The 18,074-nt window shown below is 39.0% G+C and overlaps 1 protein-coding gene across 6 annotated transcripts in view; it reads left to right on the top strand.

The window, feature by feature from the left end:
* The window catches only part of KANSL1 (KAT8 regulatory NSL complex subunit 1), a 217,889-nt gene that overhangs the window by 20,921 nt on the left and 178,894 nt on the right, over nucleotides 1-18,074 (top strand). Inside the window, exon 1 of one of the 6 annotated variants that reach the window (XM_077164031.1) lies at nucleotides 12,897-13,164. The exons of 4 other annotated variants lie outside the window; for them this stretch is intronic. The gene's annotated coding sequence lies outside the window, so the exon portion shown is untranslated. Of the gene's footprint in view, nucleotides 1-12,896; nucleotides 13,165-13,986; nucleotides 14,099-18,074 lie in introns of those variants that run through there. One more of the 6 variants, XM_077164030.1, reaches the window with a different exon arrangement.

Genomic DNA, 18,074 nt, shown 5'->3' on the forward strand with positions numbered 1-18,074 from the left:
CTCCTGCATGGCAGGTGAGAATTCTACCACTGAACTGCCTTGCACCACCCCTCTCCCTTGTTTTTTTTTTTTTTTTAACTTTTTTTTTTTTTTTAACATGGGAGGGCACTGGGAACTGAACCCGGGCCTCTGACATGGCAGGTGAAAACTCTGCCACTGAGCCACCATTGCCCACCCTCTCCCTTGTTTTTGAAGGACGGGTTTTCTGGTTAAAGAATTGTTGGCTGGCAGTTTTTCTCTTTCAGTATCTGAAATATATCATTCCACTGGCTTCTTCCATCCATGGTTTCTGATTAGAATTCAGTAGTTAGTCCTATTGAGCACCCCTTGTATGTGGTAGATTGCTTTTCTCTCATTGATTTCAGAATTGTCTTTATCTTTGGCATTTGACCCTCTAATTAGCCTGTGTCTTGGAGTAGGTCTTTTGGATTAATTCTGTTTAGAGTACATTGCACTTCTTGGATATGTATCCAATCAGTTGGGAACTTTTTGGCTATTATTTCCTCAAATGTTCTTTCTGCCCTTTTCCTTTTTTTTTATTTTTTATTATTATTTTTTTATTTCTGGGACACCCATGATGTGTATGTTTGTGTACTTTGTGCTGTCATTCAGTTGCCTGGGACCCTGGTCAAAAATTTTCCATTCTTTTCTTTGTCTGTACTTTTGTCTGTTTGATTTCAGATGTCTTCTAGATCGCTCATCCTTTCTTCCTCCTGTTCATATCTGCTGTTCTATGCCTATAGGTATTTTTAATCTCATCTCTTGTACCTTTCATCCCCATAAGCTGTTCTTTTCCTTTGCATGCTTTCAGATTCTTCTTGATGCTCTTCAAGTGTCTTCTTAATATCTTTTATCTCTTTAGCCATGTTTTCCTTCCTTTCCTTGGATTGATTTAGAAGATTTTCTGAATATCTTTAGTTGTTCCAAATTTTGTGTCTCCTCTGACTTTTTAATTTACTCCTTTGACTGGGCCATATCTTCCTGTTTCTTAGTATGGTTTGTAATTTCTTCCTGTTATCTTGACCAGATTATTCTGAAGGTTGGCTTCTTCCTCTTGTCTAGGATTTTGTTGTTGAATGGGTTTGTATTAAGGTTCTTCTGTGACCCTTGTTTGTCAGTATTTCCCAGCAAAAACAGGGCTGGGCTGCAGACCAGTTCCAAAGGGCCCTGGGGAGAGAAGTTCAGGAAAGATGCCAAAAAGCCTTTTTCAGCCCCCAACCCCATTAAGGGTGCATTTTCTTGGTCTTCCCAGCAGATGGTGCTCTTCTAGCATATAGACTGATAGTTCTAAGAAGGTAGGGTATTTTTAGCTCTCTGGTGGTTCCCCCCTTTGACAGTGGCAGAAACACAATGGTTTTGGGCAGCTCCTGTCTGGTTGAGCTAAGTCAGTGGGACCCATGGTCTAAATTGACCATCTATTTGGTGACTCAGTACTGGGCCAGTCCTCCCTTCTCTTCTTGGGGAGGAGGTCTTCCATGACCCTCCCAGTCCACAGCAGTCCACTGGGCAGCAACCATGCCCACCTGAAGCTGTTTGCCTCACGAGCAGGAGATGGGCACCAGGAGCCTTGGCCATACATGTCCACACAGTCTTTCATCGCAGTTTCTCATTCTCTTAGTCCCACTCTTACCTGTATGCTGTGCAGTACTCTGGCCTCTGGATCCCTGGAACAGTTTTGGACAGTTTCTGCCTGTCCATTAGCTATTTTGGGGAGAGGAGTGAGCCCCTTAACTTCTTATTCCACCATCTTCCTGGAAGTCCTATTTGCTAGTATTTTGTTGGGGATTTTTTACATCTATATTCATAAGGGATATTGATTGGTCTGTAGTTTTCTGATGATGTCTTTGTTTGGTTTTGATATCAGGGTAATACTGACCTTATAGAATGAGTTGAGAAGTGTTCTTGGCCTCATCTTGAAAATAATTTTGCTTTAACTTTGAATATTCACTTAGCAGTAGTAAGTCCTAATTGCCTAATTATTTAATGAAGTTAATGGTTAAAGGTGTAACTATATTTAAACAAAGAAGATCTGTTGTTAAACTTGTGGCAGTCAGAAGTGACCTAGAAGTCTGTGTAAGGCAATAGCAAATATTTGGGAATGAAAGGGGAATGCAGATTTAAATACAGTTGGAGTAGATTGTAAATTTTTCTCTTCTAGAGCTTTTGCTTCTCTTGAGATATTCAGGACAGAGGCAGTTCCAAATCAAGCACTTTAGATCCTTGCCTCCTACTTGGTTCTCTTAACCTCTTCTCTTAATTTTATTCAAGTATACTTGCTTTGTTATCCCACTCTGGTTATGCCATAAATAACACGTAATTTTAACATTCCTGGAGTGGCTTAGTCAAGTTGTAAAAGGGGCCAGAAGAGAGTGGTTTTGGAAGCATTACTTCTTAGCCTTGAATTTTTAACCATTTAAAATATCGATGAATATAGGGATTTTCTTGGTACCCCATATTTTATCATGGTGACTGGCTTTTTTTTCTTCGAGAGGTAGTACAGTGTTTGGCAACCAAAAGCATTCAGTAAATATTTATGAATGAATGGGAATTAGTAGTAGGGCTTTAACGGAATGTCCAGTTTTATTGAAAATCAAAAGGAAATCATTCAAATTAGGAATATAAATATTGCTATTGTCATGTTATAAATAATAATATTTTAAAGCAATGGTCTAAAACCATTCCCAGCAGGATCACATTTTGATACTGCCTCAGCAGATACTCTGGGCACTGTAATTTGTTTTTTTACCCTTCCTAGAAAGGTTTCTCCTCCTCTTTTTACCACAGAAGATATAATTTCATTTAGCTTTTTTTATTTTTTTGATTCTGCTAATTAGTTTATTTAAGACAAATTTAGTTAGACAAATGTCTGTCTAAATTTGATTATGGGAATTAATTTGGAACATGGTTGAGAGTACTTAATATTGGATTCTCTTATTTTTGTCAGTCTAATTCATAAATGAAAAAAGGTTGCCTTTGAGAAAATTACATATGATTTCTTAGTAAATGAGTGACAAAAACAGAAACGTAAGCATTTCCTGAATTCCATTCATGTTCTTAATAGCTTGTGGTCTTTTATAATATTGTCCACATGAGAATTTATTCATTAAATGTTTTCAGGTTCCATTATCTGCATAAAGGGACTATGTTCAGGTTTTGGGGGCTCACTTATTTATCTATAAATGATCTAATGATCTAAACCAGTGCTTCTATAGCTTTTCCTTTGAAGTTTCCCAGGGTGTTGGTTGTCTGGAGCAGCTTGTCACAAGCAGGGAATTTCTCTGAAGACTACTTCTATAACTTAAAAATTCAGAATTTTGCTTTTTACTATATAATGTATTCATATTTATTTTAACAAAAGTGTCTCTGGTTTCACTATGTCTTTGATTACATTGACACTCAGCCTCAGCAAGATCTTACTTGTTTACCCAGTGGCTTCCATTATTTCATAGCCTGCAATTATATGCTCCTCAGTATACAGAGAACCCAATTCAAGAATCCAGGAATTAGTGATCAAAAAATAATGTTCCTGTGGTGCAAGGATAGTTCAGTAGTAAAACTCTCACCTGCCATGTGGGAGACCTGGTTCGATTCCTGGCCCATGCACTTCCCCCTCAAAAAAAAAAATCAGCAAATGGTGCTGCAATAATGGGATAGTCACATGGAAAAAGAATGAAATGTGACCCCCCACCATACAGCATAAAAAAAAAAAAAAAGTAATGTTCCTCTCCAAGACTGGTGTGCCTTTCCGGAAGGAACAAGGTGTACTGCCTTCAAAAAAACCTTAGGTTTCCCATGCCACCTGAACAAGATTGAAGAAGTTGTATCATAACTCAGGAACTTTTTTTTTTAAATGCCATTTGCCTTCTGCATGTTGCCCGTTTTTCTCTTTGAACATTTTTTCTCTCTGATTCTTTATTAGCCTCTCCACAACTAGGCTGCTTATACCTGCCTTGAAGTCATTCTGCTTGTGTATCTTTGTATTTTATTTGGAAAATAAGCCAGTAGTTTCTTGGAAAATTATGGGCACTTCTGACAGTTGATTATCTGATACAGCATTTGATCCTGGGCAGATTGCTTCATGACATTGCCTAATCTGCACAATCAGTATGTTATAGCACTCTTGTTATGTTTGGTCAATGAGCTTATAAAACTAATTACATTGTCTAGTTATTTGAGAATTTAAAAATGTCCCATACAAAAGTTTAAAGTATTAGAATTAATTTAAATCCATGTAAATAATCAGTGTAGGTTTTGTTTTATTTTTTAATATAACTTTTTGAGAACCTTTATTAAAATATCAATGTTAAGTATTGGTTAAACTGCATGCACTATAACTCAGTACTATAAACATACCTTCAACCTTGAGACTGCAAAACAGAAAACCATCAATCTTAGATGTTAGATGTTAATGATAACTGATGGCTGGAGACAACCTGACTAGTTTCTTCAAATGATACAGTGGTATTCAGTTGATCTTAGTGCTATCTTCTGAATTATTTAAAAATATATTATTTCTAGATTTAGAGTGTGTCAGCGTTAACCTGTAACATTAGTTATTGTTCTTATTGCTAACACAATTGAATCATGAGATTGCCTAAGAATTTGTTTTTCTTCTTGATTAGTTATTGGATCATATCTATGGTGAGATGGTAAGATAATGTAATTCTGGAGTCTGTATTTCTAGTATGAGTAAGAAAATTATCTTGTTTTTAGGTGGGATTGAAACTAAGGAATACTATGCATTCTTTAAATACTTTGTCATTTACAAAGCTTTTTCAGATGCCTTAAGTTGTTAACCTTATTTAAAGTTTGCTGTTGTTGGACCAGAAAATAAAACATATTTTGAATCAACTGAGGTTCCCCATTTAATGAAAAAAAATTGATTTCTGAGTTTTACAACATTGTGATTAGTGTGATAAAATTTTATTTTATTTGTATGTGGCCAAATGTTGGTATTTATGAAACTATGAAATAGATGGTATTACAGGCATACTGCAGAAGTATTGTGGGTTTGGTTCCAGACCTTCCTCATAAAGCAAATAACACAATAGAGCAAGTTACCCAAATTTTCTGGTTTCCCAATGCATATAAAACTTATGTTTACACTATACTATAGTCTATTATGTTTGTAGTAGCACTATGTCTAAAAAAAACACTGTACGTACCTTAATTAAAAAAATACTTTATTGCTAAAAAGTGCCAACCATCATCTGAGTTTTCAGCAAATCTTAATCTTTTTGCAGTGGAGCCTCCATGTTGATGGCACCTGATTGATCAAGGCGGTGGTTGCTGAAAGCTGGGGCAGGTGTGGCAGTTTCTTAAAATAAGACAACAGTGAAGTATGCCACACTGATTGACTCTTCCTTTCACAAGAGATTTCTCTACAGCTTGTGATGCTGTTTGATAGCTTTTTACCCACAGCAGAACTATTTTCAAAACTGGACTCAGTCCTCTCAAACCCTACCTCTGGTTTTATCAACTAAGTATATGTAATAATCTAAAGCCTTCATTGTCATTTCTACAGTGTTCACAGCATCTTCACTAGGAGTAGAGTCCATCTCAAGAAACTGCTTTCTTTGCTCATCCATAAGAAGCAACTCTTCATCTGTTCAAGGTTTATAATGAGATTGCAACAATTCAGTCACACCTTCAGGCTCCACTTGTAATTCTGGTTCTCTTGCTATCTACACATCCTGCAGTTACTTCCTCCTCTGAAGTCTTGAACCCCTCAAAGTCATCCATGAGGGGAATCATCTTCTTCCAAACTCCTGTTAATGTTGGTATTTTGCCTCCCATGAGTCACAGATGTTCTCAATGGCATCTAGAATAGTGAATATTTTCCAGAAGGTTTTCAATGGACTTTGCTCAGATCCATCGGAGGAATCACTGTCTGTGGCAGCTACAGCCTTATGAAATGTGTTTCTTAAATAATAAGACTTGAAAGTCAGAATGATTCCTTGATTCATGGGCTGCAGCATGAAATCTTTGTTAACAGGCTTGGAAACAGCATTAATCTCATTGTGTATCACCATCAGAGTTCTTGGATGACCAGGTGCTCTATCAATAAGCAGTGATATTTTGAAAAGAATCTTTTTTTCTGAGTAGTAGGTCTCAAACAGTGGGCTTAAAATATCCAGTAAACCATGTTGTAAACAGATGTGCTGTCATCCAGGCTTTGTTGTTACATTTATAGAGCACAGGCAAAGTAGATTTAGTATAATTCTTAAGAGCCCTAGGATTTTCAGAATGGTTAATGAGCACTGGCTTCAACTGCAAGTCACCAGCTGCGTTAGCCCCTACTAATAAGAGCCAGCCTGTCCTTTGAAGTCAGTCATTGACTTCTCTTTTCTAGCTGTGAAAGTCCTAGATAGTATCTTCCAATAGAAGGCTGTTTCCTCTACATTGAAAATCTGTTGTTTAGTGTAGCCATTTTCATCAATTATCTTACCTAGATCTTCTGGATAACTTGCTACAGTTTCTACATCAGCTCTTGTGGCTTCATCTTGTACTTTTATGTTATGGAGGCAGCTTCTTTGCTTAACCCTCATGGACTAAACTGCTAGCCTCACAGTTTTCTTCCGTGGCTTTCTTACCTCTCTCAGCCTTCATAGAATTGAAGAAAGTTAGGGCCTTTCTCTGGATTAGGGTTTGGCTCAAGGGAATGGTTGTGGCTAGTTTAGAGCACCAAATATTTTTCCAAATCAGCAATAAGGCTGTTTTGCTTTTTTATCATTCCTGTGTTCACTGGAGCAGCACTTTTAATTTCCTTCAAGAACTTTTCTTTGCATTTTTTTGGTGCAGGAGGCCTAGCTTTTGGCCTATTTTGGCTTTTGATATGCCTTCCTCACTAAGCTTAATCATTTCTAGCTTTTGATTTAAAGTGAGAGACCTGCAGCTCTTCCTTTCACTTGAACACTTAGAGGCCAATGTAGGGCTATTAATTGGCCTAGTTTCAGTATTATTGTGTCTCAGGAAACAGGGAGTTCTGAGGAAAGGGAGAGGGATGGGGCAGGGTCTGATGGGATGGTGTGGTGGGAGAAGGCCGGCTGTGGAAAACACATACAACATCTGTCAATTAAATTCGCGGTCTCGTATGGGCGTGGTTTGTGGCACCCCTAAACAATTATAATAGTAACATCACAGATCACAGATCACCATTAACAGAAAGATAATGAAAAGGTTAAAAATATTGTGAGAATTACCAAAATGTAACACAGAGGTATGAAGTGAGCACATACTGTGGGGAAGGTGGCACTGACAGACTTGCTTGATGCCAGGGTGCCACAGACCTTTAATTTATAAAAATGCAGTACTTGCCAGATACACTAAGTGAAGCACAGTGAAAGGAGGTATGCCTGTATTTGGCTTTAATATCTTTATCATGTTTGCACTTCTGTTTCCCCAAGTGATTATGACTTTGGAAGGCAGTTGATAGAATGGGAAAAGTGAGAATCAGAGACGAAGACTCCAAAACCAGTGTGTCCTTCAGCTTTGAGCAATCTCTTAACGACTCTTGTGATCTTATATCCCTAGTAATAAATGTAGAGGTTGATCTAGATGGCTTTCCTATTTCTTTATATCCACAATTTTAAAATTTAAATTCTTTAACTTTGGTTCAGTTTATTCTGGTTTATAATTAAATATTAATATCAAATATTAAATAAAAGCGCCCATCAGTTTCAGTTTAAAGATGTTACTTTCATGATGTAATTAAAAAATATTTTTAAGGACAGATCTTCACACATATACAGTCCATACATGGTATACAATCAGTGGCTCACAATATCATCACATAGTTGTATGTGTATCACCATGATCATTTCTTAGAACATTTGTATCACTCCAGAAAAAGAAATAAAAAAACACATATATCCCATATCCCTTACCCCTCCTTCTTATTGACCACTAATATTTCCGTCTACTCAATTTATTTTACCCCTTATCTCCCCTATTATTTATTTTTTTAATCCATATATTTTTTTCTACTCATCTGTCCATACCCTGAGTAAAAGGAGCATCAGACACAAGGTTTTCACAATCACACAGTCACATCGTAAAAGTTGTATCTTTATACAGTCATCTTCAAGAATCGAGGCAGCTGTAACACAGCTCAACAGTTTCAAGTTTTTCCCTTCAGCCACTCCAATACACCATAAACTATAAAGGGATATCTATATAATGCATTAAGAATAACCTCCAAGATAACCTCTTAGCTCTGTTTGAAATCTCTCAGCCACTGAACTTTGTCTCATTATTCTCTTCCCCCTTTTGGTCAAGAAGGCTTACCGTGATGCTGGATCCCAGCTCATCCTGGCAGTCATGATATAATTTTAAAATTGTCTTTTTAATAGTTCGATGTGTTCATTTCTTTGATATTTGGAAGATGGTCTTGACCTTAATATGTGTTCACTAAGTTTTTGGTGAAATATGTTTATGTGCCTTATATAAAATAATCCTCAGAATTAGAATATGCTTTTAGAGAGCTCAGAGTATTTTTATCCACGGTATTATGGGTTTATTAATGAAAACATTGCTGGATTCTGTAGATGGAGATTTGCAGTTTGGACTAGGAAAGAGGTGCTCACCTTTGCTTACTTAGTATTTTAACCTCTCAATTACAGAACTGTGGAAAATAGCTTCATCATTAATTGTAATAGTAGTAGTAATAATAATACAGTAAAACTTAGGAGGTAGGACTATTATTATCTCCATTTTACAGAGCAGAAACTGAGGCTTATAGGTTAAGTATATTGCCCAAAGTTACAGAGCTGGTAAATGTTGGAGTCAGGATTCAAACTAATGTTGCCCCTGAAGCCCAGTGTCTTAATTACCATGCTATACCTTTTTCATTTGTTTTGCAAATTCTTATGAAGTACCATTTTAGTTTCAGGTTCCGGAGTAGGTCCCTGGGACGAAATGGTAAATACCAAAAACTGGGGCCCTTGTCCCTTTGAAACTTAAATGGTCTAGGCTTTGGAATTTTGTCCTTGTTTGTTTTTAGTGCAAAAAACCGCATTCTTGTTCTTTTTTTTTTTTGGTAACATCTAAAACATAAAATTTGCTCTTTTAACCATTTTTAGTGAATAATTCAGTGGTATTAATTACATTTACAGTGTTGTGTTACCATCAGTACTGTCTGTTAACAAAACATCTTTATCACTCAAACCAGAAACTCTGTACCCATTAAGCAGTAACTCCGTATTTCCCCTCCGTCCCCCGGTCCCTGGTCACCTTTAATCTACTTCTGTTTTTATAAGTGGAATCGTACAATATTTGTTCTTTTGCATCTGGCTTCTTTCAGTTAGCAATAATGTTTTCAAGGTTCATTCATGTTGTAGTATGATCAGTACTTCATTCCTTTTTTTTTTGCAGATTTTATTGAGATATAGTCATTTATCACATATTCCTTTTTTTAGGACAAGAATATTATACTGTATGTATATACACATTTTGTTTATCCATCTATTGAGGGACACTTGGGTTGTTTCCACTTTTTGGCTATTATGAATAATGCTTGTGGACATTGTTCAGATATCCGAGTCCCTTCTTTCAGTTCTTTTGGGTATATACCTAGGAGTAGACTTGCCAGGTCATGTAGTATTTCTTTGTCTTAACAGAAACACACCTTTTTATTTTTAATTTTTTAATTTTTAAAAATTTATTTATTAATTAAAAAAATTAAACCAAATAAAACACCAACATATATAATCAGTAATTCACAATATCATCACTTAGTTGCACATTCATCATTTCTTAGAACATTTGCATCAATCCAGAAAAAGAAACAAAAAGACAATAGAAAAAGAAATAAAACGATAACAGAAAAGAAAAAGAAAGATTATACTTACCATACCCCTTACCCCTCGCCCCCCTTGATCACTAGATTTCAAACCAAATTTACTTTAGCATTTGAGAAACACACCTTTGGAGATTAGTTTGGACATACAAAGTACTGAATTTGTGATCAAATATTCTGCTTTGGAATTTTGGGCTTGTGAAAATGTCTGTGGTAGGAAAATTAGAGAGTGCCTTTTTGGATTGTTTTTATTGTATAGACGAGTAAAAGATCTGAAATTGAAATAACCATAGTTCCTACCTTCAAGGGCATTCAGGCAGGCTTTAGGGGATAAAACTGTTGTATGAAATAACCTCAGAGGAATTACAGAGAACACTTAACTAAGTGCAGGGTAATATAGTGCCAGTTACTTATGTTATTAAGAGAAGTTAAGTGATAACTGCGTGGTGGTGGAGTATATATATCTTGAATGAAATATAAATCTGGAGGTGGATTGGTAGTGGTGGGGATTAGACAAGGAATGATGGTGAGGAGGGCGGGTTCTCTTTTTTTAGGCAGAGGGAACACATAGATAAAGACATGGATAGGTATTGAGTTGTGTATAAGGAGAGAAGAGCTTTTCTGAGGACAAACAAGATTAGTCATATAAATTATGACTACAAATAATCATAAATGAATGCACTACAAATAATATAAAATATGAGAAATTAAGTAGTATGCTTTTGGCACCAGGTTTAGGAAACCTATTTTAAATAGGCTTAAATAATAAAGAAATATTTATTGCTACATTGTTCTCATAGTTGGAAGTCCAGGTGTTGGGCAGATTTAAGGATTGGTTGATAAAAAGACTTAGTGTTGTCACCGGGAACCAAGGTTCTTGCCAATTCTTCATTCTGCCTTTTTGATGTTGGTGGCATTTTCAGGTTTGTTGCAAGGTTACTGAAGCATTTCCAGGTGTTAACGTTTAGCACTGTCTGAGGAAAAGAGAGTATTATCTCCTTTGTCGCTTTAGGATTTAAGAAGCTTTTCTCACAGTTCTTTCTTGGAGGCTCCCAGGGAACTTCCACTGATGTCTCATTGGCCAAGATTGGGTTCCATGCCCATTCCTAACCGATCATTGGCAAAGAGAATGAGGACTAACCAGTTAGAATAGGCTAAAGTGGACGAGGAGTCAAACACAATGACCATTCCAAGAGTGATTTGAAAAGTGAGTAATATGTGTGTGTTTAATCAGTCTTCATATCCTTTTTGTGTGTGTGTATGTGTGTGGGAGGAGGTATTAAAAAATATTTCTCAAATTTGGTAGATGGAAATACTACTGGTCAATGAGAGGGAAGGGTAAGTGGTATGGTATGTATGAGGTTTCTTTTTTACTTCTTTTTCTGGAGTGATGTAAATGTTAAAAATATCAACCGTGTGATGATATTGTGAGGCACTGATTGTACACCATGTATGGAATGTGTGTATGTTAAGAATTTTTGTATGTTTGCATGTTGTTTTATCAATTAAAATATTAAAAAAAATATTTCTCCCTTAAGAATTTTGTGTCAATAGTGGGTCACCTTTGAATGCCCTTATTTGTATCTATCAGTGCCAAGGCAGAAAGAGATCTGACGTGAGATAAGAATGTAAAACAGGTTGACTGATTTAAGGGCCGTAAACACTGTGTACTCCCGACTCTTGGGCTAAGCAATGAAAGGAAGGGAAGGTTAAAGTTTAAATTTCCTCCAAACACAGTGAACATTTCCCACCTTTCTCCTAATCCGTGAAAAAAACTGTATTTCATAACCTTGGTTATTTGGGGGGCCCTAATTAAATCTAGCAGTTGAGTTTTTAAATTATTTTGTGGAGTGTCTTTGAACACAGTATTTAAGTATACATTGCAGGAGGCTTTGCCTTATTTGGTGTTTTTCATTCTGCTAATTTAGATTTAAGAATCTTCGGATTAGGGCTCTAGGTCGCCATCTGTTGGTGCTTGAATTGTGTATTTAACATCCTTCTGCTGTGTTTTGTGGAATTATACTATTTATGTGGAGCTGTGTGTGTGTGTGTACATTTTTTATTCAGCAAAAAAATTTCCCCAGAATTATAGAGATTGGACACATACATTAGTTTATTCTTTGTATAATCTGATCTTGTGACTGTCTTGGTTGCCTGCTTTTAGTATTTGAGAACCATGACTATGATTGAGAGGGTACAAATGGATAAAGATATAGGTGCAGATGCTATATGACCTGAGTGCATTAGTGTAACTTTGTGGCAGGCTAAAACCATTTTGTAATGTTAGTGAGGGTGTTTTTTGACTAGCAGAAGTGACGTATACCACCGGATATTGGTTCTGGTAAGCCACAAAAAAGTATTGTGCATTTCCCATCTTCCTTTTTGGTAGCAAAGCATACCCTTCTCATCTGCTGAATTTGACAAATTAGTTGTTGGAACCATTTTTTTCTTCAGTCGTTTAAAATAACATTTCATGAAAACTAGAATTTCTTTTCTAAATCTCAAAGCACTGAACATCTTTTGGCAACTTTTCTTTAGTTTTCAAGGATAGTGGAGTTGCAGTTTGTGCAAGAGTGACACTTTGCAATATACTTTTGAATTTTTTAAATCTAGAGAAAGTTCCACGTTGTAAAAGAAACTCTTTTATTTTAAGTCCTTGGTTGGGAAAAGGAATAAAATAAAAAACTGGAAATGAGAAATAAGGTGTGCCACCAGTTTATTAACATCTCTGGCAGGAAAGTGGTATGTTCGCATTTTGTTGTGAGATTAGATTTTCTCTGTGGAGTTCTCTTAAACTTTTAGCATAGCAGTGAACTTCCTTTTGATCGCGATAGGAAACAAAAATACTCATTGTGTAATGCCATTTGCCTATTTGAGAGGACCTGCCAACTATGACACCCAAAACAAGATTTGTGCCTCTTAACTAGAACTACAGTTCCCAGCGGGCTCGGCGCTGGTGGCCCATCACTTCCCTTCTGTTTCCTGGACGCCCCTTCCCGGGCTGGCCCGACGCGGACCCTGGCTCGCGCCTGCGCAGTGGCGACGTGCCCCCCCCCAACTCTGGCGGCTGCGGAGCGCGGTGCTGGGGCTAGTGCCCAGACGTGCTGCAGTGTACAGAGGATGGTTGCTAGGACAAAGGGCGGCAGAAAGCGCTTCACTGGTCAGAGACCTTGCTCCTCGATTCAGCGCGCATTTAGCTCTAGAATAGTGTGGCACCTACTGCAGTATCCTATTTATTACATAGTGCAGATAAGTTTCTCGCTCACGTCCTGTCGTTCAGCCGCGCTGGCCCGCCTAGCCCCTCAACAGCCGGCGCGCGGCACCACCACTCCCAGCGCGGAGGGGATGTGACGGCGTCGGTGCCTCAGGTTAGCCTCACCTCGGCCTGAGCCAGGGTTCCGCTCCAGCCTGCCGCAGTGCAGCGTCGTCGCCGCACCTTTGGGAACAGCTGGGTCCCGGCGCCGCGGCCTCCGCAGATGGAGGACCAGGAACAGCAGCCGCGGCGAGGAGCCATGACTTGAGGCGGCGGCCGCGCCTCCTCACGGCCCGCGGGGGCGGCGCGGCGGGCGCCCCCTGGCGGCGCGCCGGGGCGGAGCGGCCCTTCGCAGCCGCTGCCGCAGCCGACGGAGGCGCTGGTGTCCCTCCTCCCCGTGTCCCCGGCGCTCGCCCGCTCGCTTGCTCGCTCCATTCTCCCTCCGCTTCAGATTAAAGGGGGGGAGGGAAAAGGAGCTCGGCCGCCATTTTCCCAGTGCCGCCGCCACCGCCGCCACCGCTTGCCGAGCCGGCGGGAGAACCGAGCACCGTAACGAAGCCGACTCTTCTCGCCGCGGCGGCGCAGGGGGCCGTCAGAGCGCGCTCCCCGGCCGAGAAGAGGCATTTAGGGGTGGCGGCCGGGGTGCGGGCTTCGGGCTGCAAGCGGCGGCGGCGCTTGTTTGTGCGGGGCTGGGGGGGCGGCTTCACCCTCTGCCCCCGCCCGTTCTCCCGGCCGGGCTGCGGCCCCCGGCCGTGCCCAGGTCCCGTCGGAGCAGAGGAAGGCCGGGGAAAAGGCCCGAAAGAGAAGAAAAAGCAGCCGCTCCCCGTCGCCGCCGCCTTCCCCTCCCCCTCCGCCTCGCCCCCCCGCCCGGAAAGTCAGGGCGGCTCCGGGCGCCGGGGGGGAGGAGAGCGGCGGGTCCGGGCCGGAGCCGCTGCCGCGCGCCTCCGCCCGCCGCCGCCAGCCCTCGGCGCCCAGGCCGGGGGGCTGTTTGCAAACTGCGCCCATTTTGTGGGGCTGAATCCGCCCGGGCTACGCTCCTCCATCACGTGGTAGGTGCTGCTGCTGCTCCTCTCCTCCTCCTCCCGCTGCCCTTTCTCCTTCTCCTCGCTCTCCCTGTGGTTCCCATTTCTCCCTCTCTTTGTTAGTTGTAACTAGAAAGGCAGGGCAGGGGAGCAAAAATCCCCGGAACTTTAAATGGCCTCTCGGGCTTCCCTGCTGCGGGTCCGGGGCTGGGAGTCGCCCCAAGGGCGGGGGTGTGCGGGGGCCTTTCCCCACCAGCTGCCGCCTCGTTCGCCAGGTTTTCCTTTGGCGTTCTATTTAAAAATGCGGCCTTAAGAACGTGATTTATTCCCGTTTAAAAACCCTGAACAAACTCTGGCTCTTACCTTGAACTTATCTTGACTCTAAAGGCCTTTTTCTGCTCGAAACACATCTTGCGCCGTTTCACGGTTTGTATCACAACTCTGTTTAGCGGGATGAATATTTATTTCATTAATTTGTTATTTTTGATGCCTGTAAGTTGAGGTCACATTCGTTTTCAAATCTAGTCCCCTTTGGGCGGTCTTTTTATTTTGAACTAAAGAGGAAAAGATATTTATTTGCTTTTAGGTGAGTTGGAATCTTACTGCCTTTTGGGGGGGCCTGTTTTCCGGCTGACGGTCTTTTGATTCTCAGCAAACAGTTTGATTGTTTTCCATACGATAATCGCTCTATCTTTATGTTTTACCTAAAAATTCTTTTGTTTTCCAATGTCAGGATCCCAGTGCGGCTTTTTAGAAAAACACGTTACTTAACTATTGGTTATTGATTGCCTTAGGGGAGAAGGGGTGACATGATGGCGCCACTTTAAATTGCTTTTTCCTCCCCCTCGATCCCCCCCCCCCCCGCTTTATTCCGGAGGCGTTGGAGCATTTTTAGTGACCTCCTAATAAAATTGTATTTGGGAGTGTTAACCATACAACTTATAGGGCTTACAGTTTGATACCTCATGGATCGGGAGATCCGAATCCCGCGGGCCCCAAAGTTCCGAGAAATCTCCCTAGTCCTCCGGCCTCGCCTCTCTCCCCTCCATTCACAATCCTAGTGTTGCCATCTCTTTTGTCACGTGGCTAGCGATCATTGTGTTTTTTTGTTTGTTTGGGGTGTGTGATAATATTTTTAAATTGTAGCCCGGAGGAACTTCCCTCCTTCCCGTTGGAGAGATCAAAATGTTTTAGTTTTCGAGTCTGGAAAACATTTTTAAATAAACGATAAAATTACATAATCTTTGCCTTGCATAATCATGATATAGTTATAGATTGTTTAACTGAACTTCATCTCGAAACTACTTTGAAGTATGGAAAATAGTACATTATAATATATTGTATTTTCCGTTTTTCAGATTGTCATGTAGTTTCTATTTTCCTTGCTTTTTTAGGTCATCTGAAGTACCACTATTTACAAAGGCTTAAGTGGCTGTGCATGTCTCCCCCCCCCCCCCATAAGATGTGCTTGGTTCCTTTTCTGACATATTGTCTGACCAGTGTAGAAATTTTTAATTGTCTGCAGGCATTGTCAGTTAAACTGTTTTTCTTTTTCTGTTTTTCTAACAGTATATACTTTTGAGTATAATTGTTTTCTAACGGTATTTCATTAACATTTCTGTTGTATTTTTGATTTAGAGAATTTTTGCTTTTAATCCTGTGTAGGTTTAGCAAGAATGTTATCCTACTTCATTTATATGTCAGTTTTCCACATAGATTGGATAAAGTGCCATTTTATAAAATAAATATATTTCTCTGCTGTTTATATAGGTTACTACCACTTTTCCTATTAAAAATTATTGTGAATTAAAAAATTTTTTTTAAAGCAAATATGAAATGTAGTGATTCTTAGGTATGACTTGATCTCTATCCTCTTACTCATGTATGTTTTTAGTGGTTTGGGCCATTTTCTTTGCTAACAGTTACATCATGTCATATGATATGTGCAGTGTGATGAGTAGTTCTAAAAATAAGGCAAGGTAAAAAATGGTCATCCCTTGGGAATTTTAAAAATGTATTATAAATGTGGGAGAACTACCTGAATTGAATTTCCATTAGGTTTATCCTCTAGATTTAACTATGAAATTTCTATGCCAGTAGCATGTTTTATGTATTTGTTAGTGATCTTATAAATTGAGATGGGTAACTTTTTGTTTCTGTTATGTGAACTATTTGGGAGATAATATTAGATGTTGTAATGCCCAAGGTAGGTATTCTGTATTATGATGAACATGATCTTTGATGGCTGCTTCACTTAAGTATATTAAGTAATAAGTATTTGTGATGTGTCTGTAAACAGTTAAGAGAATTATCAATTAAGTTTTGTTAGAGCCTTTGGTGAGGTAGGGTTGGTTTTTTGTCATTCTATCCACGTTGACTCCATTGAAGTGAATAAATAGTTCATTCATTGATGGTCCTGTTTGGAGGTGTTCCTGCACCTATGTGAAAGCCGTTATTTGAAACATTAACATTTGTCTTTAGTGCTATCAAAGTGAGATGTTAAATTTTTGTCTGATGTTTTTTTCTTCCCGCCTACACACTTTATATCCATGGTTAAACTTATTCAGCACTCTCATTGTTAGGAGACTTATCTGTTGAGGAGAAATTTGGAAGTTAGAAAAGAATAAAACTACTCTCATTGTTTTCTTTCCTTTTAAAATGCTGCTAATACTATTTTATTTCAATATTTGCACATCCTCTGGATTTTATTGGGTTGACCACTGAATAATTTTAATTTTGTATTTTAAAGTGAATAACAAGTTTTCAAGATTTTTGTTTGATATGACCGAATTCGTGTAATCTTTAAACGTAGTTTCCTTGTGGTTGGCAGTCCTTGTTTGAGAAAGATATTTTAGTGTTGAGTTGAGTTCTAGTTAGGTTCTTTTGTAAGTAAAACTTGGTTACCTTGTTATACTAGAAAAGCAGTTTTGAAATGTTCTTAAACCAAGCTAATCCATATTGGATTCTTTAAATAGTAGTTATAGAAAACCTTGAGTTTGCAGAGTAATGCCTATTCCTCTTCTATTTTATTTATTCAACTTCCTTGGAAGATTTGGTAGGGTTTACTTTTTCTTCTTGGTGAGAACCACGATACACAAATTAAATGTTCTCCATCCTGGAGAAGTATGTATGTTTTAAAAGTAAGGGGTTTTTCCGAAGTCTCCCCTCTACCCCTTCCTTTAAATTTGGATAAAAGGGAATAGTGCAGACTAAGTTTATGGTCTTAGGCTGATTATCCAGAGCAAATCACATCATAGAGTGGCTTATTTAGAGTTTTTAAACACCTTTTCTTTGTGCTCTTTCTCCTTTTTAAGTAAATTTCTCTACCTTGATTGGTTAGAATGTTCTAGGTTTCAAGAAACTATTTTACATCAGCATACCTTTACTTGCTCACTTTATGGAGTACAGTATAGGTGTCTCATGTGGCCCCTAACACCTGGCCTGCCAACTGTGTCTGTGTAGAGGATTTGGACCATATCTTTCCCCTAAAATAAGACTTTTAACTATTTCTTGGAAATTTATATTAAAATTACTTTTGAGTCCTTTTGTTGTTTTGAAGATGCATATTTAAATTATAATTTCTATCTTAATAAGTTGCACATTAGGTTCTGGGTACATTAAATGTTGTGCAAAAATATTCCTAGCATAGACTAATCTAAGAAACAAACTCCTTCATCCTTACTTATTACCTGAAATGTGAGCTCAAAACTCACCTGAATCACAATAAGGTTAGAAAAGACAGTATGAGTTAGAAAAGACAGATATCCCACTGTACTACAGGTCACCATCATTTGAAGGCCACCAGGAAAATTGGTAGGTAAATGATATTCTTGCAGACTGAGGGAAGAATTGTGGGTCAGAAGAAAAGACCAGTCAGTATACTTGGTTGCTAGGATAACTATTCAGTTATCATTTGTTCCTGCATTATATGTCTGTTCTTTAGGATACAGTGTAAAATATATAGGCAAAACTAAGGCAATTAGGTATGATTTACCAGAAGGCC

Source organism: Tamandua tetradactyla, chromosome 6, assembly GCF_023851605.1.
Source record: "Tamandua tetradactyla isolate mTamTet1 chromosome 6, mTamTet1.pri, whole genome shotgun sequence".
NCBI classification, from domain to species: domain Eukaryota; kingdom Metazoa; phylum Chordata; class Mammalia; order Pilosa; family Myrmecophagidae; genus Tamandua; species Tamandua tetradactyla.